The sequence below is a fragment of the Motacilla alba genome, chromosome 2 (assembly GCF_015832195.1).
Source record: "Motacilla alba alba isolate MOTALB_02 chromosome 2, Motacilla_alba_V1.0_pri, whole genome shotgun sequence".
Classification (NCBI taxonomy): Eukaryota; Metazoa; Chordata; class Aves; order Passeriformes; family Motacillidae; genus Motacilla; species Motacilla alba.
Window position 1 is genome coordinate 45,182,290 of NC_052017.1, and position 6,054 is coordinate 45,188,343.

Consider the following 6,054-nt stretch of genomic DNA (forward strand, 5'->3'; position numbering starts at 1 on the left):
AAAAAAACTGGTTTCTGGAGACCTTTGTCTTGAATTTTGTTGATTGGGAGCATGGGGAGAAAGGCAGACAAGACATGAAAATATAACAGTGGAAAAGAAAGGAGAGTGATGACAAAAATCCATCTTTCAATGGCGTTTGGAGCAGATTCGTCAATGCATGGTTCAGCCTCTGGAGCCTGAGCTGTCTTAGGTCCAGAAGTGTTCCTTTCCCAGCCATAACGTGGGCACAGATTCCCCACAAGCTGTGTTGGGAAGCACTCTTACAGAAATTCATCAACTCCTTTCAGCTGAAGCTGTATCTTGTCCTTTAACCCAAGTGACCATGAAAACCTCAGGAGAACACGAGAGAGTTTGACCTGCACAACTGACCAGCCAAATGTATAAAATTTCAGAATACATAGGTATATGGCCAATTGCCCATTTTCCTAAGATGTTTGGCAAGCAAAAATATTGTCTTCTGAGATATTAGACACATACTTGAACTCATATGCCCTGTTGGGATGGTTTAAGGTACTTAGAAATTTGGTTTTCAGAAACCCAAGAAGAGATATTAGAGAGGAAGATCTAATTGCTTGCTGCTTTTTTTTTTTTTATTGCTTTGAAATACTAACCTACAAAATGTTCACCAAACAATCACACTAGAATATTTTATTAGGCCTTTGGTTACTTTTTAGGGTTTGCCTCTTGTTAAATAAACCCTCATTAACTTAAGGAAACTAACGTGGGAAAACCTATTAACTGTTTATAAGCTTTTGAATGGGTAGAGAATTCAGGTGTGAAAGGAATTACCAAGTATCTAAACAGGTTAGATTTGGCAGAAAGCAGAACAGTTTTAATTTACTATGCAAATGTGAAATCTAAAAAGATTCAAGCTGTTGAGCTAGCCTCTCACTAAAATGATAATTCTTATACAAAAACATTTATCACTGCATTTTTCTTTAAAGCCCTCATTTCTTTGGATATCAGGGACGTTTTCCCAAGTAGCCTAACTGATAGCTTTTGCCTCAGGAGAAGCTGCCAGTGGATGTCCAGGTCTTGAAAGTCGAAAGCTTTAGGCTGTCATGGCCCACAGTGCACATGCAGAATTTAGTATGAGCAAAATCCTACTTAGCAGCTTAAACTGTAGAGCAGTAGGACTTTTTTTTTCCCCTTTGAAATTAACCCTGTCTTACAAAACAACATCTCTGTGCATTTGTTCCTGGGTTACTTTTTCCAGAAGCCAGCAATTAAATAAAAGTAGCATTCTGAGAGGAAAAACACACCACTAGTTTGCTTCTCCTTTATTTTAAAAAACCACACAGCACCTTTTAAATAAAAAGCATTTGTGGTGATGAATTTGAAGCAGATGCTAAAACAATTTGGCTTAAGAATCTGCAGTTCATACTCCTGAGACCAAGTGATGAATATCATTTAAGGACAGGTTATCCTGTGCAGAAAACTAGATTTACAGATGTAATTAGCAGCTGCTTTGCCACCATTAATCTCATGTATAAAAGGAGGTGTCCACATGGGCTCTATCTGCCATTTTTAGCCCCTAAGGTAAAGACCAGTATGGGATATTTTCCCCATCATGGCAAGTGGCAAAGGTGATATCACCTTCAGGCAAAACCATTCCCAAGGTTCCTGAGGAACACCCAAGCCTGTCCCCATTTAATTTAAGGAGGTGAAAGGGAAGTGCCCCCTTACCTCTCTCCATATTTACCCAGAGGATGCAACCTCCAAAAGAAATGGCAACCAACAAGCGCAACCAACAACTGAACTAAAAATAAAATTTTAAATAAATTAACAAAATCAATTTAATAAATTAAATATTAAAGGAAACAAAGTATTAAATACATGTAATTGGAAATCTAAAAAAATTTTCTTTCAACATTTTATTAAAAAATAACAAATAAATAAAAAAGGAGCACATACTTTACATGAAACATTTAGTTGGTTCTAAAAAATACTTTCTGAAAACAAATAATCTCCACTTAGAAAAAAAATATAATCATTCTGTTGCAAAGATGACAGGATACTGCCAAAACATTTTACCTCATTTTCTTCTGAGAAAGCACTTTTCAGAAAGTGAGGTCATTTTTTCTAGCTTCCTATCTTAAAAAGTGCTGTGTGCCGAGTGAGTGCTGCTCTGTTGAAGTATCTTTGACAGGATGCATCATGGCAGTCTTTCTACACCTGTGAGTGACTGCAGCAGTTGTACCAGGACAAATGCACATATCTGTACACAAAATGCACTCACAAATGGAGCAAGGAACAAAGCAGTTCCCTGGGTCTTTGAAGATCCATCTTGCCCAGAAGCATAAAGCCTGGTTTGTGTGCAGCAGTGTAGCAATTCCTTAAGACGAGAAATGGATACAGCCCAAACCACAAAAACCACTTTTTATGTGTTAAGTGTTGCTAATTGAAACAATTTGCCATGCTTCATTTATGTCGAAGAAACTTCTGGCATGTTGTTTCAAAGTCCTTGTAAAAGGACTGTTCCTTCCTCCAGGCTGGATCAGTTCTCCAACGCCACAATTCCTCAGTTTTAAAGAAGATCACTAAGTTGGATGTAGAAAGATGCTTATACTCAAGAAATATATCCTCCACTTCTTGTTTTTGTTTCCAGCTTCAACGTTTTTGGGGAGGCAGATTTGCTCCCACCTTTGTGTATATCAGAGTCTGCAGTTAGATTCTGCCTGGTGAAGATGTACACATGGATGAGTGATATCCAGTGTTTTGCTTTCTCCTTCCTCCCCCCAAAACATTCACAGACTTAAATATTTTCTCTGTCACGCTCACAGGTACCCCAGCATAGTTTCTTCAGAGTAACATGATTTTGTCCCCTGCTAGGGTCAAGGAGTTGAAGTCTGTTCGTCAGGTGTCAACAATAAAAACTACTTCCTCATTTCCTACTGGTGCTCTAGAAATTTTGCTGTAATGCAACAAAATAGTAACTTGGTTTTTTGATCTGTCTGGAAATGTGACTAGACTATTCAGAAACAAGCTTAAAAATAAAGCAATTACTGAGTATTTTGATAGCTCAAGATTGTCCAGACCTTACAAATTCAAGCCCAAGAAGCAGAGGTATCTTTTCAGCTTTGCTGGTTTGGGCAACAAAACCCTGAGCTTCTCTTTGCTCTTCAAAAGCAAATTACAGTTGGGCCAGGAGTTCTGCAACTGCTGTCCTCCTATGGACACCCACCTTTCAATTAACAGCTAATTATACTTAGAAATTTTCATTTTTAGATAAAGACCACTGCCAGGGAATTACTCCAGGATGGTACAATTGTAGTAAAAATACAAATAATAAGCACTTGCATCTACATTTGTATTAAGTGGCAGTTTTGGAGAAGGCCTAGGGACTGGATGAGCCTTGCCACATTTCCCAAGCCTTCCAAGAAGAGATCTCATTAATTAAGTCTAGGATCCATCCCCTGCAATTACCAGGATCCTCGGTAGTAAGGATTTCAGACATCATTTTCTATGTGCGTTAAACTTGCCCCAAAATAAATAAATTCATAAATAATAAAAATCCCCAAAAGAGCAATCAGTATGTACTGATTCCATGAGCTTGTATTTAGAACAAAATGGGCTTCACACATTTCCATAAGGGTCACTGCTGGGCTGAAGGACTGTTCATAAAATGTTCTATTATCCTTGAAAAGAAATTAATTTTTAATTCAATTTTATGTGTCAGTTGGGCATGGATAAATTGCAAGCATCTCAACCCTACTGAGAGGCCACTGAACTGTTTATTTTTATATGGTATCTACAAATATTTTACAACCCTTCTCCTCAATGATCCGAACACATGCCTTTAAAAACAGTCATTAACAGCTTATCACTGGCTACGCAAGAATGAGGACATGCACAGAGAGCAGTTTATTATCCCAGGAAACCCCTTTCTGTTGTCCAGGGTAATGGCACAGCTACCAACAGGCAGACACCAAAATACTTCAGCATGAGTTTACACACACACACACACAAAAAGGAGATACACTAGTTACTCCAGTTGGCAGTAGCATCATTATTTATTTATTTAGTAAAAAAAAAATTAAGTCACAACTTTCTCTTAATGTAAAACAAACTGAAATCGGTGCCTGAACGCTTTCTTTACACACATCAAATAAACATAGTGAAGGTCAACCTTAGACTGGGGACATCTGTAAACTAAGGTTTATACTATCACGTGAAAAGCTGAGTTAGAACACATAAAAGTATCAGTCAACAAGAATCATTTCTCAAGGATCAAGAGGCTGTGAACAAAAGCCCAACCTCCATTATGTTTTCTTCCTGTTGGTTACAAGGAACATGAACTAAAAATTTCATCTAAGGAACTGAAGAAGTTGAGCTAGAGGGATGAGAAAGCCTTGAATTTCTTTTACAGACTATTCAACAAAACAGAAGTGAGGAACAATGATCAGGCAAATGCACAACCGGACTACTCTGATAAAATAGTTTTTGGCAATTCAGTTACCTGAGAAAAGCTGATACCAGTATTGCAGAAATCTTTTTAAGTTCTCAAATGACATCAGAATGATCCCGTACACTTAGAAATATGTGATCCCACTGAGTAGCCAGAGATCTAGGAATACATATTTCTGCATTGAAAGTGATAAAAATGAGCAGGAAGATACCTGGAACAATAAAGGCACTTTTAGCTGGCATGTGTTTTGATATATGCTACAGAAAACTGTGTCAGGTATGACATTATACTGAATTGTGTAGAGGTCAAAGCAGTATTAACACACTGTTAAATACACACACTTGACCAGTCAATGAGCAATGCCAGCATAGTTAACACAGGAAGAAATCTACACTTTAACTTAATGTAAACAGTAAGGTTTCTAATAAAGGCATTTTAATTTTAAATATTATTATATGTTTAGCATCATTGCGTGCAACACTTGTCTAAAAGCTTCATGTCACCTCTGTGTATCACTAGGCCACTAACAGTCATGGTAAGGTTTTTGGAGAGAAGTTCTCCAGTTGTTGAGTCTAGTGCTGCACACAAAATTACAAACACCCTCAGCAAACTGCACACCTGGACAAGGCAGATGTTTGTATATAAAAGGCAACTTCATTGCCACAAGGAATCTGGCCCTCGTGTTGTCAAAGGCACAGAAACTGAGGGGCATGCTAACTACAGCACTTCAAATGAGACCTGATTTCAAGAGATATCTTTCAGGGCCAGCTAGACAACTGAAGTGTAAGCTCTGCCAGAAGTCAAAACTGTCCCCACCATCATAATAACATGGTTGCTAAATTCAGACTGATACACCAAAAAAAAAAAAAAAAAACCAACAAAAAACAAACCAGCCCAAAAACTCCAGGCTTTTCTTGTGGATTCATTCTTTGCATTTCAGAGACACCAGGTGCTGTAAACAATTTTCTTTACCCTGTATTTTAAATCTTAGTAACAGGTGAAGTGAAAAGCACTGGTAAACAGCTGAATGACCACATCATTATTTCTTTATTGAATCCTTACTCTCACTTCAATCAAAAGTGCAAGGCATTAGTAAAATGTGAATGTCACAGGCACCTGAACAGAACCACAAATTGGTTTAGACTTTTGAAATTATTTTTGTCAAAGAGCAAATAAAATAGTCTTTGTTGTAAGCTCACATGGTGCAATCCAAGTATAACAACATCAGCTGAAACTCAGAGAAAACCTGTAACTTATCTTCTGAAGGAAAGAGCCCAAGCTCAAGTGATCACACTGATTTACAGGCACGGAGCTCCTCCAGGCAGCATACATGGTCTTTCACTACACTCACACAGCCACTGGCATGCTAAATCTGATGGATTTTCAAGCTGCAAGTGATGGAAAGGATGATGTCCCCACCTTTGGTCAGATAGCAGATCGCCTGGACATGTGCAACCTGGAGCTGCCTTGAGACAGTGATGCAGTCTGCATCTGCTAGGAGTCACCAACCAACACTCGGACAAATAATGGCTTGTGAGAGGAGGAAATACTGGACAGAACGCTCTCCCCACTACAAGTGGCCAGTTTTACACTGGTGGTTAGAAATTAACTTTCCTGATGCCCATATAGTAAAAAGCAGAACCACA